The sequence below is a fragment of the Pongo abelii genome, chromosome 9 (assembly GCF_028885655.2).
Source record: "Pongo abelii isolate AG06213 chromosome 9, NHGRI_mPonAbe1-v2.0_pri, whole genome shotgun sequence".
NCBI classification, from domain to species: Eukaryota; Metazoa; Chordata; class Mammalia; order Primates; family Hominidae; genus Pongo; species Pongo abelii.
The window spans coordinates 17,012,964-17,031,050 of NC_071994.2; the positions used below are offsets into that span (position 1 = coordinate 17,012,964).

Genomic DNA, 18,087 nt, shown 5'->3' on the forward strand with positions numbered 1-18,087 from the left:
TCAGCCTTTATGCAGTACCTTGTGGCTATGTGATTGTATTTTTGACAATCCAATTTGTGAAGTCATATATGCCATTTCAACTCTGGCCCATGATAGTCTTCATGTAGTCCTCTGTATGCTCTCTTTGTCACCATCTGGAGAGACAAAATTCAGACTACAGGGGATAATGGAATCACTTAGTGAAAAGACCTGGGTCATTGAATCTCTGTGTGAATTCCTATAGAACAATTAATTGAATAACCTGTGGGCAAGAAAATCTTCTATGATCGTGCCACTGTAATTTCCGAGTTTACTTGTATGGCAGCTAGCGTTATTTATCCTAACTAATACAGAGAGACTTTCATAATACAATCTGGATACTGTTTGTAGGTAATGGGGTTGGACAGCATATGACGGAAAAAGTGTCAATTTTCTCCATCACAATTTAATTCCACAATTGTTTATTTTTAAATCCTTATCCATTCTCCAAGTCATGACTAAAATGACAAGCACAAATAAAAGTACACAGATTTGAAACACAGAATAAAGTTACATATGAATTCCATTTCAACAAAGCTTTGTGACAAGTGTCAAGTTAATTAAATGTTCTGAGATTCTACTTGTGAAAATACCACCTACTCATAGAATTATTTTGAATGGGTACTGAATGAGCCAGAACACAGCACAGTGCCTGAAACAGAATAGCTGTTAAAAATATGTTAGTAATTACTTCTCTCTATTCCTTTTCTTATTCTTATGTCATTTCATCACCTAATTTGTCACCCTTCTCCATAGAACTATTGAAACATTTATTAATTATATAGATTCATTTTTATAAGTTTAGCTGCACTACTGTCATTATTCTCAGATATTAGTCTGATCTGATGTTGATTAAAAAAAGAGTGTCTAATGAATGGCAACTCAGTGAAGGAACAAATTTACATATTAAGTGTTAAATAGGCCTACCCAATTTTATCTCTGTTATCTGTTCCTTCATAATATTGATCACAATACAAAGTTATCTATTTATCTTTGTGTGTGTGTACTTAAATTTGTTTTTCAACAAGAATAAAAGCTTGATGCATACAGGAACAATTTCTGATTTGGTCACTAACAAAGATTCATGCCTGGAACAGAGTTGGGGCTCAGTAAAAGATTTTAGTGAATGAGTAAATGAATAATAAGGAGAACTAATAGGAAAAACTCATCATCTGTTTGTAGAAAACAAGAAGACAGGTGATAAAAGGTGCTAGATTTTACTGCAGTAACACATTAAAGTGAAAACCCAATGGTTTAACACAACAAAGATTTTGTATTAGTTCCCTTTGGTTGTGACAAATTACCACATGTTTAGGGAAGTAAAACAACACATTTTATTTTCTTGCATTTCTGGAGGTCAGATGTCCAAAATCAGTTTCACTAGAATGAAACCAAGGTATCAGTCTCCAGAGTCTCTAGGAAATAATCAGTTCCATGCATATTTCATCTTCAGGTGGCTGCCGGCATTGCTTGACTTTTGTCTGCATCAGTCTGATCTCTCCCTTCACAGTCACGTTCTTTTCTCTATTTTATGCTTATGCAATTTTTCCCTGACTCCACCTTTTTAATTTATATGAAATGTCCATAATATAAAATTGGTTATTTAAAAGTATATAATTCATTGGTATTTAGTACATTCATAAAGTTGTGAAACCATCACATATATCTAATTTCAAAAGATTTTTTTTACTCACAAAGAAGATTCCATACCCATTAAGCAGTAGTCCCTCATTCCCTCAGCCCCTTGGCCCTGGGGACCAATAATCTTATTTCAATCTCTATGGATTTACCAATTCTGTATAGATCACATAAATGTAATCTCATAATATGTGACCTTTTATGTATGACTTATTTTACTTTACAGAATGTTTTCAAGGCTCATTCATATTATAACATGTATTAATATTTTATTTTTATGGCTAATATTTCATCATACATATGTACTACATTTTGTTCTTCCATTCTCAGTTGATGAACATTGGGGTGTTTTCACCTTTGAGCAATTGTTAATATTTTAATAATGATGCTATGGATATTTGTGGGAAAGCATTATTTGAAGAACTGTTTTTGTTCTTTAAGTAGGTAGAAGTAGGATGGCTCATGCGTATGGTAATTTGAGTTTAACTTTTGAAGACTAACAAATTGTTTTTCATATCAGCTCTACAATTTTACATTTCCACCAGCAATTTATAAGGGCTCCAATTTCTCTACATCCATGCCAATATTTGTTAGTTTCCATTTCTTTTACAATAGCCATCCTAATGGATTATAAAATAGTATCTCCTTGTAGTTTTCATTTAAATTTCTCCTGATAAATATTGGTATTGAGGATTTTTTATGTATTTATATAATTTGCAAATGTTTTTCTAATGCTGTAGATTTCCTTTTCACTTTTTGATAATGTACTTTGATGCCCAAAAGTTTGTAATTTTCAAATACAATTTATCTATTTTTGAAAACATAACAGCAATATCTCACCTTAATGAAGACCCTATTTAAAACACTTCACACACAGTGAATCATTTGATTCTCTTGACAATCATACAAGATACAGTTTTTAAATCCCCATTTTATGGATGAAGTATTTGAGACACAAAAAAATCTAAGACACTTGCCTAAGGTTGCACAGCATATGTGACAGAGCCCCACTTGTAAATATTTACTCTATTGCCTCTGGAAAGAACATACTACTTTATTCCCTTGATATATTTTTAATAGTATGATTTTAATCTTTAATTTTTATTATTTTTGAGACTTAATGTGTCCTTTTCTTTTTATTAGTATTTTAGTTGAAACATAACAATCATACATTTTTATGGATACAGTGTATTCTGATACATTTATGCAATGTGCAGTGATCATATCAAAGTAATTAGCAAATCCAACATCTGAAACATTTATCATTTCTTTGTGTTGGGAACATTCAAATATCATTTCTTCTAGCTCTTTGAAAATGTACAATAAATCCTTATTAACTATAGCCACCCCACAGTGCTATAGAACACTAGAACTTTTTTCTCCTACCTAGCTGTAATTTTGTGTGTTAACCAACCTTTCCTTATCCTCCTTCCTCCCTAGCCTTCCCAGCCTCTAAGAGTCACTAATTTATTATTTAATTCTATGAGATAAACAATTTTAGATTCCACATATGAATAAGAACATGCAGTACTTATCTTTCTGTACCTGGCATATTTCACTTAACATCCTTCAGACTCCTGCATTTGTTGAGGCAAATGACAGAATTTTGTTCTTTTATGGCTGCATAGTATTCCATCGTGTATATGCATCACATTTTTAAATTCACCCTTCTGTTGATAGACATTTGAGTTGATATTAAATCTTGACCATTAAGAATAACATTGTAATAAACATGGGGGTACAGATATTTTTAGACATACCGATCTCCTTTCCTTTGGATATATACCCAATGATGAAACTGCTGGATCATACGGCAGTGGTATTTTTTTTTTTTTTTAAGAACCTCCATACTGTTTTCATAATGGCTATACTAATTTACATTCCCATCATCAGTGTGTAAGAGTTTCCCTTTCTTGATATCCTCATCATTTTTGTGTTTTATCTTTCTGATAATAGCTATTATAACTGGGGCAAGATGGTATCCCATTGTGGTTTTGATTTGCATTTTTCTGATGATAAGTGATGCTGAACATTTTAAAATATATGTGTTGACCATTTGTATGTCTCTTTTTAATAAATATCTATTCTGATTTTTTGCCCATTTTTTATATTGGGTTATTTGTTTTTTGGCTGTTGAGTTTATTGTATATTCTAGATATTACTCTCTCATTGAATGAATAGTTTGCAAATATTTTCACCCATTCTTCACAGTGTCTTTTTACTCTGTTCATTGTTTCCTCTGCTGTATAGAAAAATTTAGTTTTCTGTAACCCCATTTCTCTATTTTTGCTTTTGTTGCCTGTGCTTTTGAGGTTTTCTCTATGCAATCTTTGCCAAGATCAATATCCTGAAGCATTTCTTCCAAGTTTTCTCCTAGTAGTTTCAGAGTTTTGAGTCTCACATTTAAGTAATTAATCAATTTTGAGATGATTTTTATATGTGATGAAAGATAGATGTCCAATTTTTTTTACATATGGATATCTAGTTTTCCCCAGACCATTTATTAAAGAGACTATCCTTTCCCCCAGTGAGTGTTCTTGGTGTCTTTATTGACCATTAGTTGGCTATAAAATCCTGAATGTATTTATGTGTTGTTTATTCTGTCACATTAGTATATGTGTCTACTTTTATGCCAGTACCATGCCATTTTGTTTACTATAGCTTTGTAGTATATTTTGATGCCACATACTGTGATGCCTCTAGCTTTGTGCTTTTTGTCTAGGACTTCTTTCACTGTTTAGGGTCTTGTGTGGTTTCAAATAGTTTTTTGGATTTTCTCTATTTTTGTGAAAAAACAACATTAGAATTTTGATAGGCATTGCATTAAATCTGTATAGTGCCTTGGATAGTATGGCTATTTTAACAAGACTAATTCTTACAATCACTGAACATGGGATCTCTTTCCATTTATTTGTGTCCTTTTCAATTTTTTTCATCAATGTTTTATGGTTTTACTTGTAGAAATTTTTCACCACCATGGTTAAATTTATTTGTAGGTTTTTTGGTAGTTATTATAAATAAAATTACTTTATTTCTTTTTCAGCTAGTTGGCTGTGAGTGTATAGAAAACACTGATCGTTATATGTTGATTTTTTTATCCAGCAACTTCATCAAATTCATTTATCATTTCTAGGTTTTTTGGTGGAGTCTTTAGGTATAGGATTATGTGGCTGCAAACAGGGACATCCTTCTTTCCAATTTAGATGCCCTTTATTTCTTTCTCTTGCCTAACAGCTCTGGTTAGAACTTCCAGTAATATGTTTAATAGGAGTGGTTAAATGGGTATCCTTCACTTCTTTCAGTTCTTAGAGGAAAAGCTTTTAGCCTTTCTCCATCCAATATGATGTTAGCTGTGGGTCTGTTATATATGGCTTTTATTGTGTTGGGATACATTTCTTTGTGGCTAATTTGAAGATAGTTTTATCATGAAGGGATGTTAAATTTTATCAAATGCTTTTTCTATGTCTGTTCCAATTATCACATGGTTTTTGCTCTTTATTCTGTTGATGTGATATAGCATGTTTATTGATTTGCATATATTGAACTATCCTTGCACCCCTGGAATAAATTCCACTTGATCATGGTGTATAATCTTTTTGATTTGCTGTTGGATTTTGTTTCCTAGTATTTTGTAGATAATTTTTGCATCTGTGTTCATCAGGGATATTGGTCTGTAGTTTTCTTTTTTGTTGTGTCCTTGCCTAGTTTTGATAAGAGGGTAATACAGCCTCATTGAATGAGTTTGGAAGATTTTCCTGTACTTTAATTTTTTGAAATAGTTTGAGAAGAATTAGTATTCTTTATTTTTTAATTTCAACTTTAATTTTATATACCTGGGGTACACATGCAAATTTCTTACATGGGAACATTGCATGATGCTGAGGTCTGGAGTGTGGATCCCTGTCACCCTGGTAGTGAACATAGTACCCAATAGGTAGTTTTTTAATCTATCCCCCACCCTCTAGTAGTCCACAATGTCTATTGTTTTTATATTTATGTCCATATGTGATCAATGCTTAGCTCCCCCTTATAAGTGAGAACATGTGGTATTTGGTTTTCTGTTCCTGCATTAATTTGCTTCAGATTATGTCCTCCAGCTCCATCCATGTCATTGCAAAGGACATGATTTTATTCTTTTTTATGGCTGTGTAGCATTCCACAGTATATATTTACCACATTTTCTTTATTCAGTCAGTCTACTATTGATTGTCATCTGGGTTGATTCCATGTCTTTGCTATTGTAAATAGCACAGCAATGAGCATATTTGCAGTGAAGCCATCTAGTCCTGGGCTTTCCTTTGGAGACTTTCTTTTCTCTAGAAAACTTTTAATTACAGATTGAATCTTTTTACTCACTATTGGTCTGTCCAGTTTTCCTATTTCTTGGTGGCTCAATCTTGGTAGATTGTGTGTGTCCAGGAATTGATCCACTTATTCTACATTTTCCAATTTCTTGGCCTATAGTTGTTCATTAGGTATACGTTGTAATGTCTCCTTTCAGTTTCTAATTTTATTTATTTGGGTCTTCTCTCTCTTTTTTTTCTTGGTTAGTCTAGCTAAAGGTTTGTCAATTTTGTTCAAATTTTTAAAGCCAACTTTTTGTTTTATTGATCTTTTTAATTATTTTTTGGTCTCAATTTTATTTCTGCTCAGATGTTTATGATCTCTTTTCTTCTGCTAATCTGGCATTTAATTTGTTCTTACTCTTCTATTTCCTTAAGATATGTTGTTAGATTATTTATATGAAAAAAATTCTACTTTTTAAATGTAGGTGTTTATTGTTATTGTTATAAACTTTCCTGTTAATATTGATTTTTCTGTATCCCATAATTTTGGTATGTTTTTAAAGAAATTTTAAATTTTTCTTCTTAATTTATTTATTGACCTATGGTCATTCGGGAGCACGTTGTTTAATTCACACGCATTTGTACATTTTCTGAAAGTTCCTAGTATTATTCATTTCTAGTTTTATTCTATTGTGGTGAGAAAAGCTATTTGCTATAATTTTAATTTTAAAATATTTGTTGAAACTTGTTTTGTGGCCTAACATATGACCAATCCTGGAGAATGTTCCATGAACTGATAAATGTTTATTCTTCAGCCACTGGATGAAATGTTTGTCTGATAAGTCTTCTTGGTCTATAGTGCAGTTTAAATCTTATATTTATTTGTTGATTTTCTTCCTATATGATCTGTCCTATGCCTAGAGTGGGTGTTGAAATCCCAAAATATTATTGTATTGGAGTCTATCTCTCCCCTTAAATCTAATAATATTTGCTTTATACATCTAGTACTCTGGTGTTGAGTGCATATACATTTATAATTTAAATCATTTTGTTGAATTTATCTTTTTATGCTTATATAATGATCTTATTTGCCTCTTTTTACATTTTTGACTTAACATCTGTTTTATTAAATATAATTATAGCTCCTCCTACTTACTTTTGGCTTTCATTTGCATTAAAAAATTTTTCCCATTCCTTCAGTCTCAGTCTTTTTGTGTCTTTAATGAAGAAGGGGTTTTTTTTTTAGACAGTATATAGTTGGTATTTTTAAAATTCATTAATCCAGTCTATGTATTTAATTGGGATATTCAATTTATTTATGTTCAAAGTTAGTATTGACAGGTGAGAATTTATGTCTGTCATTTTGTTGTTTTCTGGTTGTTTTATATATCCTTTATTCCTTTCTTCCTCTCTTATGGTTTATGTTCATGATTTGGTGGCATTCTATAGTGATAAGTTTTTATTTCTTTCTCTTTCTCCTTTGTGTATCAGCTCTACCAGTGAGTTTTATAGTGGTGTATGTGTTTTCGTGATAGTAGTTATCATCCTTTGGCTTTCAAATGTAGGACTTTCTTAATTTCTAAGATCAGTCTAGTGGCAATGAATTCTCTCAAATTTTGTTTGCCTGAGACTTTATTTCTCCTTCATTTCTGAAGGATAACTTTGCTAGGTACAATATTTTTGGTTGACAGTTTTTTTTGTTGTTGTTTCAGCACTTTGAAAATATCATACCATTCTCTCCTAGACTGTAAGGTTTCTGCCAAGAAATCTGTCCTTAGTCTAGTGGAGACTTATATGTGAGTTGGCAATTTTCCCTTTCTGTTTTTAGAATTATCTTTCTTTGACTTTTGATGATTTGGCTATAATATCTCTTGGACAAGACCTTTTTTGGTTGTGTCTATGTGGGGTCTTGGAGCTTCCTAGATCCGGATGTCCATATCTCTCCCAAGATTTGGGAAATTTTCAGCTATTGTTTTTTAAAATAAATGTTCTGCAGCTCTTCCTATCTCTTATCTTTCTGCATTTACCATAAAGCAAACATTTATTCACTATATGATGTCCCATTATTCTTGTAGGCTCTAGTCATTCTTTTTAAATTTTTTTCTAGCTGGGTTATTTGAAAAGTCCTGTCCACGTGTTCAGAAATTACTTCTTCTGCTTTATATAGTCTGTTCTTGAAGCTCTTAATTGTATTTTTTATTCTATTCACTGATTTTTTCAGCTCCTAGATTTTTTTTACTTGTTTCTTATCATATCTAGCTTTTTGTTGAATTTCTAATTTAGATTATGGATTTTCTGATTTTGTTGAATTTTCTAGCTGTAATCTCTAATATTTCACCAAGTTTCCTTAAGATCATTGTACTTATTTTTTCTGGCATTTTGTAATTTTCTTTTGTTTGGGGTCTATTACTAAATAATTATTGTGCTTCTTTGCAGGTGTCATGTTCCTTTGTTTTTAAATGTTTCTTGTGTTTCTACTTGGATATTTGTATATCTCACATAATAGTCACCTCTTTCACTTTTATGGAGTACCTTTCATAGGGAAATAGTCCTGCAGATCAGTCCTAGGATGTCAATTGGGTAAAGTGCATTGGTTTGGTTCTGGGTGGACACAGTAGTATAGTCTCCATGCAGTTCATTCAGCTGTAATTTGCATTAACAATATTTGTTACTGTCTCAGTGGCCTAAGCTGCAGAAGTTTGAGGCAGTGGTGGCATGGCTTTCCCAAGGGTGGGTTTGCTGAACTGGTTTTGTGTTCAGGGACATGTGCATGCACATGGAGGGCCAGCCAGGTCAGGGACTGACTTTCCAGGGACATATGGCCACTGGCTGTTTCTTTGGCCAAAGATATAAGTGTACAGCTTTTCAACTGACTCAGGGATTAATCAACCATGGAAAGGTCACTAAATTCTTTCTCCAGCCAGGGACACTGGGGGGATCTTGGTGGGGACAGATTCACTGGGCTGTTTGGTGTGGTCAGCCTGGGGTTGGCTTCTTTGCTGTGCAGGATGGGTGTCACACCTATTCTTGGATTCAGGTTCTGAGTATCTAGGATCATAGCTTTGCAGCCCCTAGTATGGTCTTGGTGAAATGAGAGTGGAGCCCCTATTGCTTCTCAGCTTTTTGACTAAGATCACGTGGAGAGTGGAGCCCCAAGGCTGGAGAGGTACAGTGCTACTGACCTCCTGAGCAAGGCTTACTACAGCAGTGAGTCTGGTTGAAAAACTGTGCCATGCCACAGCAGAATGGGTCACAAGTGAGGAGGGAGAGTGAAGAGTGGATAATGTTTGCTCGTATTGTGGAGTAATGGAGCCATGTACATTCCAAGCAGCTACCCAAACTGAGCTTAGAGCTCATGAGGACTGTGGGATTCTTCTGTAGTATAAACTACAGCTGTCTGCACTGGCAATGGAAACTGATGCGGTCTGTCTGCTTATCTCTCCCCTGCAATGGGAAGTCATTTTTGCCTTTGAGCTGATCCTGATGGGGTAGCAGAGACGAAGTCCTTCACTTACTTCTCTATGTTGCTATCCTGGGCTTCTCCGCTCACCAGGAATGTTGCCAGTCCCTTGCGGTACTTCATACTACCCTCAGATGCTGTAATCAAATTTTAGTTGTTTACTTATTGTATTGTTCCTTTTTTGCAGGAGAGCAAAAGCCAGAAGACACCCTTAATCAGTCATCATGCTGATATACCAATTTATTTTTTGTTTTATTTCTTGTATTTTTGATGTCATACAGAAGAAACCATTGCCAAATCTAAAGTCTAGAGTATTTACCTTATTTTCTAGTGGTTTTATGTTTTCAGCTCTCATATCTAGGTCACTGATTGTTTTGAATTGGTTTTGTGTTTGGTGTGAGGTAGGGGTACCACTTTATTTATTTGTTTATTTTATCATAAATATTTAAATCTATATGATATATGCAAATATATCATATATTTAAATCACAACATAATTTTTGTAAAATGATTGCTACTGTCAAACAAATTAACATATGTATCATCTCATATAGTTACCTTTCTGTCTTTTTGGTCTTTCCTTCTTTCCTTTCATTCTTTCTTTTTCTTTTTTTTTTCTTTTTCAGTGTTTTCTTTTATTCTTATATGTTAAGTTCTGGGAAACATATGCAGAACATACAGGTTTGTTACATAGGTATACATGTACCATGGTGGTTTGCTGCACCTATCAACCCCTCATCTACATTAGGTATTTCTCCTAATGCTATCCCTCCTCTAGTCCCCCATTCCCCAACAGGCCCCAGTGAGTGATGTTCCCCTCCCTGCATCAGTGTGTTCTCATTGTTAAACTCCCACCTATTAGTGAGAACATGTGGTGTTTGGTTTTCTGTTCTTGTGTTAGTTTGCAGAGAATGATGGTTTCCAGCTTCATCTATGTCTCTGCAAAGGGCATGAACTCATCCTTTTTTATGGCTGCATAGTATTCCATGGTGTATATGTGCCACGTTTTCTTTATCCAGTCTATCACTGATAGGCATTTGGGTTGGTTCCAAGACTTTGCTATTGTGAACAATGCTGCAATAAACATAAGTGTGCATGTGTCTTTATAGTAGAATGATTTATAATCCTTTGGGTATATACCCAGTAATGGGATTGCTGGGTCAAATGGTATTTCTGGTTATTGATCCTTGAAGAATTGCCACAGTGTTTTTATGGAGGGGTAGACTGTTGGAATATCCTAATTTGCCATTTTTTCTGCCTCTCTCTTGTAAATACATTGGTTATGACATTTAGGGCCCACCAAATAATCAAGATAAATCCCCCATCTCAATGCCTTTAATGTAATCACAACTGCAAAGCCATTGTCATATATGGTCCTATTTATAAGTTCCAAGGATTTGGACCTGACATGTTTAGGGACCATTATTCATCCCTTACATTTGTTTATCACTTATGCTACTAATAATTTATGTCTATCACACAAGTTACCTGGTCAAACAGAAGGCTCTGTCTTTGAGGTCACTCAAAACATAGTCTGATGACAGCCTTACCATCTTTAATGCACCTGCTGGAACATGAAGCCTCCTCAATCACCATGGCAGGAGAGAAACAACTGGACAGTCACATATGTGCTTCAGTCCACCAGAAATGACACATATTTAGTCTTTTACAGTCAATTGCCTGCAACTAATACATATCTTGGTCTAGCTGTAATAGGGCAGGCATATGTAAGAGAGTAGATAGAATGTTTGAAGACCACTATTTTTGTGATCCATGCTGTATCAATATTTATAAATAATAAAATATTAATATTAATAATCTACAGAACATTTGATATGTGCTAGAAATTGTTCTTTGCTTTGTAATATGTGATATGATAATCTTGGCAATTTTAAAAAGATGAGATGACATTATCTCCTTTCTTACAGATGAGAAATTACAGTTTAGTGACATTAAATTGTTTACTCAATTTGAAGCAAAACCACCTTAGTACACAGAACACACTTGTAATCACTATACTTGTCTGTGATAAGAAAAGTATTACAAGTCTGCTATAGAATGAGGACTCAGAATAGTCTGAGTAGAGGGAAGAATGGATCTATTTTCTTTAGGGGATAAAAAGATGTTCCCAGGCAATAAATGTGGCAATAAGGAAAATGGGTATGTTTTTTAAAAAAATATTTTGCTTAGAAGACTCTTGAAACATCTTTGAGAAAAAACAAAAATGACAACTAAATTAAATTGAAATTGAATGTAAAAAATCCTTAAAATACCAAGTGATGACACAGATATGAAAAAAATGAAATGCTCTTGGGAATAAAAAATGATAAAGTCACCTCCTTAAACAGTTTGAGAGTTTTGTATTCAATTAAGGATATTTACCATGTGAGCAAACACCTAACTTCCAGGTATTTATCAAAATGAAATAAAAGCCTATGTCCACACAGAAATGTTAGCCAATACTTAGATCAGCTTGATTCATGGTCAGCAAGCACTAGAAATGACACAAATGGTCTTCAATTCAGAATTTTAAAAAAAATGTAAAGTTCACTTTATGAAATACTATTTGGCAATTAAAAAAATTCACAACAGACTCAGGTAACAAAGGGATGGATCTCAACTGAACTACGCTAAGTGCCAGATGACATAAAAAGACTACATATTCTAGGATTCTAGTAAAAGATATTCTTGCAAAGGCAAACTTTTATGGACAAAAGCAGTTTAGTGGTTGTCAAAAGCAGTGATGGGAGAAGGCATTGATCGAAAATAAGCTTGGGAAATTAGGTGATTATGATAGTGGTTACATGACTATATATTTAACAAAAGTCTTAGAAATATACACTACAATGTGGGCATATTATGGTTTCCCACTTATATATTAATTTAAAAGAAACAAGAAATACAAAATAATAAGTAATACAAAAACACATGTGCACACTCAAAATATCCAATTTGGTACCCACAGGCAATTTTGTTGTTTCTTCTCTAGGAAAGTGAGAAGAGGAGCTGTAGATAGTCTTATGGGGGACATCCCTTGAGAGGACCATGTCTTTATAATTCACTTCTGGTTCCTATTCATTAGCTTCTGAAATCTATCGTGACTCCAGGTGACTTTATTTTAGAGGGACATACTTTGATCCTAGTCCCTTTGATCATCATTTATTCATCTGAATGTTAATAGTTGTTCATTCACATAGGCCTTCTCCTGATTTTAAGGTTTCCTATGAGCCTGAAGCCATAGCCAAGGGAGCACCCTGAGATAAAAATTATATCAAATGACTTGAAATAAGAATCCTTTAGTGAGTTATTATACAGGCATTCTGTTATTTGCTATTGACAAGCACAATTCCGTGAATTGTAGGAGAGAGGTAATTTTGTTATGTTTATTTTACAATTGAGGAGGTAAGTGTGTTATTGAAGGACAGAAAAAAATACATGATAGATTCATGATCTGAACATGAATTAGTGTTTTCCCCCCATCTTTCTCTGCCTTAGAGACCTTGAAACCATTGACCACTACCTGAGGAAGAGCTTCTCTAACAGAATTTGTGCATGGAAAGATTTCTGATATTGAACTCACTATTCAAGATTGACTTTCACTGTTTTTAAGGAGCAAGGTAAGCTTCTATTCAATGTACACCTTTAGTGAAAACTGTAATTTATACAAAGGCAGTAGGATAGCTGTACTTACTATGATGTTTTGAGCACAGAAATAAATGTTCTCAACATTTTTATAAAAAACTGAGGTGAAGCTGGGTTATAAACCTCAAATCTTTAGTTGTAAGTTAGCTGATACTTAACGAAATATCATTATGCTGCTCTCCTAAAAACTATAGAAAAAATAGTACAGGTGATATTCTGACTGATTTGGTGGTAATTTCATCTTGTACACTAATTTTATCACCATATGTTAACATCTTCTTGGAGGTAAAGAAAAAAAAACAGAAGAGTACAATGACCCTTGTTAAAATACTAAAGGTACTGACCAGGCATGGTGGCTCATGCCTGTAATCCCTGCACTTTGGGAGGCCGAGCCGGGAAGATCACCTGAGGTCAGGAGTTAAGACACCAGCCTGGACAACATGGTAAAACTCTGTCTCTACTAAAATACAAAAATTAGCCAGGCGTGGTGGTGCACACCTGCACTCCCAGCTACTTGGGAGACTGAGGCACAAGAATCTCTTGAACCCAGGTGGTGGAGGTTGCAGTGAGCAGACATTGTGCCACTGCACTCCAGCCTGGGTGACAGAGCAAGACTCTGTCTCAAAAAACAAAAAATACTAAAGTACCAAAGGGAAATAAGTTTCAAACTACTTGTTAACATTTTCCCCATAATTTTATTCTTATTACTTCTAGTACAACTATACACACTGACAATGGTATCGCTGAAAGCACTGGCTGCTGATTAGGTCCTAACTAGGTTTAAATTTTGAATCTTCCTCATACTAGCTGTGTAATTGTACAGCATCCCAAAACTTCATAAATTCTCATTTGCATTAATGGTAAAATAAAAATAACACTACTACCTACTTTATACTGCACACACATGCATAACACAAATATACCCACTTATTGGTCGTAGAACATGGTATATGAGAAAAGTGGTCGTGTGTGTTAAAGTAGATAAACAGAAAGCCTTCAAGGGGTTGGCTTGAGGAGTGAAGTTGCTAAAGGCGAAGGAGGAAGATGGAAGGGACTAGTAGCATTGAATGGATATCCTTCCGAAGACTTAATATTAAAATTAAAATAATTAAAATGGTTCCTACATAAGAACAGATTAAAATAAAATATTTTACTACATGGAGTTTGTCACAAAGACAGATCTGCAGGCTAAAGCAAGACAAAAACTATGAGCTTTCAAGCCTTGATTTCTGTGATTCAAATATGGGATGCCACTACTGAGAGAAAGAATGAGTATAAGAAAAAGAGACTGAGTGCAAGTTAAACTATGGATTTCAAAAAAGATATCAAGCAAAAAAACAGCTACGTGGGATGGCTAGCACAGCCAATTGTATGGATGCAACAATGAAGAGTTATTGAAAGGTACAGAAAATCTCAGTGGCTCTACTGTATGAGAATAAGCAAAATGATGAAGGAGGTTACAAGACTTCAAAACTTATCCACACCTAAAGATCTGAATGTTATCACTCACTTTTTCATTCTAATAATAATGTAGCTGGCACTCACAAAGTTGGCTAACCATACCACATTTATGCATTGTTTTACACATTTCACATTTAAATCTCACATCAGTACCTTCAGGTAGATATAATTACTATCTTCATTTTGCAGATAGAGAAAATAAGGTTCAGAGGAGATAGGTAAGGATCAATGATTCCTAGGTAGCAAATGGTAGGGCTGAGCTGATATGCAGCTCTTACCAGAGGCCAAGCTCTATATCCATTTCTGTGTCTTCCTATCAGAATTACCTTTACTGATTATACATGCCTCTACTGTCCCAGTCATCACAATACATCTGCTGTGCAAATATCTCTTGTTCACTGTGAAATCTCAAACACTGAGTTTGTACCAATGGAGGCGATAAGTAACTGTTTGATTGAGTTAAACAATTTGATGTAGAGGCAATTATGAATGTTGTGCTTTCAAACCACTCTGCTTGCGTCCAAAGCTTGGCTTGCCATTAATTTTTATGTAAATGTGAATAAATTACTCAACCTCTTGTGCCTCTCACTCTAAAAGAAAGTAACAACTAATCAAACTTGTTGAGAAAATCAATGAATATACTTACAAAGTATCTACAGCAATTCTGTCAGATGGGCAATATACAAGCAAAAGTCTTTACTAGAATAAAAAAAATTAATTGGTGTGTGTGTGTGTGTGTGTGTGTGTGTGTGTGTGTATACATATACACACACACCTGCCATACATATTATTCAGACATGTTGGAAATTTTATATAATTTTTCAAATATTGGTTTACAATGATAGAAAGGTGAAAACTGGTGAGAGATAATCCATGCAGATCTTTTCAATTCAGCAGTTTATAATTCTATAGCTATTTAAGGCACTATACTTTGTGGTTAAATTTATGTTTAGATATGTAGAATCTTAAAATGTGTATTACTACAATAATGAAATAATGCACTGGTATATAGACATTTCCATTTCATTGCAATATCTATTCCACAACATGTATTAGCATTCTTTTCCTTTATTTCTCATTGCTACAGGCATCCTCTGATTTTCTAATAACATTGATGAAGAACTGTACAGAAGTGACAGAGTTCATCCTCCTGGGACTAACCAATGCTCCAGAACTACAAGTCCCCCTCCTTATCATGTTCACTCTCATATACCTTGTCAATGTGGTTGGAAACCTGGGGATGATTGTTTTAATTCTTTGGGACTTTCATCTCCACACTCCCATGTATTTTTTCCTCAGACACCTGTCTCTAGTGGACTTTTGTTACTCTTCAGCTGTCACTCCCACAGTCATAGCTGGACTCCTTATAGGAGACAAGGTCATCTCTTACAATGAATGTGCTGCTCAAATGTTCTTTTTTGCAGCCTTTGCCACTGTGGAAAATTTCCTCTTGGCCTCAATGGCCTATGACTGCTTTGCTGCAGTGTGCAAACTCCTACATTACACCACTACCATGACAGCAAGTGTGTGTGTGCATGTCTGGCTATAATCTGTTATGTCTGTGGTTTTTTGAATGCCTCCATACACATTGGGGAAACATTCAGTCCCTCTTTCTGTATGTCCAATGAAGTCCATCACTTTTTCTGTGATGTTCCACCAGTCATGGCTCTGTCTTGCTCTGATAGACATGTGAATGAGCTAGTTCTCATTTATGTAGTCAGTTTCAATATCTTTTCTGCTATCCTAGTTATCTTGATCTCCTACCTATTCATATTTATCACCATCCTAAAGATGCACTCAGCTTCAGGATACCAGAAGGCTTTGTCCACCTGTGCCTCCCACCTCACTGCAGTCATCATCTTCTATGGGACTATTATCTTCATGTACTTACAGCCCAGCTCTGGTCACTCCATGGACACAGACAAACTGGCATCTGTGTTCTATACTACGGTCATCCCCCTGCTGAACCCCCTGGTCTATAGCCTGAGGAACAACGAAGTGAAAAGCGCATTCAAGAAAGTTATTGGGAAGGCAAAATTGTCTCTATTATTGTGAGTTTAACACTGCAGGATGCATGATACCTAGTTTCATTCCTTTGTTCTGAATTGCATTTTAAGGCCCACATGGAAGTTTCTGAAATAATACCATTACTTCTTCAGAAGTCTCTTCTCTAGGAAAAAAGAAATATTATGTCCAAAAATATAATACCTAAAAGAGAAAGCTAAGGTGAATAATAAGATATCTTGGGTTTTACTTGTCAAAAATTTTATAGAACATATTTGATTCATTCACTAATTCTTCATACATGTCCACTACCAAATACTAGGAAAAGCATACGTGTAAAACAGGTACATAAATGGGCCCATGAACATATTTATTCATGTGGGCACATATACACAAGAGTGGGAAATTTGCCAGATTTAAATCGAATATGGCTAACTTTTACAAAAATAATTTAAGTAATTAATTGAGTTATTTGAATTTCAGTTTATGTATAATACTGTTCATTTATTTAGTTGAATAAATGTTTTAGAGTCCTAATTTGAGAATAAATGTGATTTACTTTTAAATAAAAGTACGATCATCTCTCTGAGTCTCTGCTATGCATCTGTAGATTTAACCAACCATGGATAAATAAATATTTGTAAAAATAATAACAATACAACAATAAAAAGTAATACAAATTTTAAAATTCGGTATCATAATAACTCTTTACATAGCATTTACATTGTGTTAGGTATTACAAGTAATCTAGAGATGATTTAAAGTATATGTGAGGATTTGCATGGGTTATATGAAAATATGATTATATACTATGCATCAGTATCTAGATTCAATCATCTGTTCCATTGATTTATGTGTCTCTTTTTCCCAATACCACACTTACGTGGATTATTATAAGTTATAGAAGGTCATGAAATCAGGTAATGTGCATGCTTCAACTTTATTATCTTTATTAGCTTTGCCATTCCATATGAATTTATAATCAGTGTATTCATATTTATTTTTTTAAAAAGGCTGCTTGGATTTTAATTGTGATTGCAAGAAATCTTCAGAGCAGTCAACATAAAGTCTCTCAATTCATGAATATAATATTTCTCTACACTAATTTCGATTATTAAAACTTCATTCATCAGGATTCTATATTTTTCAGCACTTCTAAGACACGTATCTTAAATAAGCTCAAAGAGCTAAATGAAATCTTGAACAAGAAACTAAAGGAAGCTAGGAAAAAGATATTTCAAGAAATAGTGAACTATTAATAAAGAAATAGAAATTATATAAAGTAATTAGTTAGAAATTCTGGAACAGAAACCAAAAATAGATAAGATAGACTATGGAAAATAGTTTAGTGTTTTTTTGTTTTTGTTTGTTTGTTTGTTTTTTATACATAACTGCCATAAGATCCAGCAAATGAATTCCTGGGCATTTTCCCAGAAACATGATTATTTATGTCCACAAAAATAACTGTATGTAAATGTTTATAGCACCTTTATTTATAATAGTCAAAAACTGGAAACCATGCTGGAAACCATTCAGATATCCTTCCTTGGGTGAAAGGTTAACAACTTGTGGTACATC

General features: G+C 34.0%; 1 pseudogene; it reads left to right on the forward strand.

The window, feature by feature from the left end:
- The first annotated feature begins 15,619 nt into the window (after positions 1–15,619).
- On the forward strand, positions 15,620–16,702 carry LOC100448705 (olfactory receptor 5B3-like; annotated as a pseudogene).
- Positions 16,703–18,087: the final 1,385 nt, after the last annotated feature.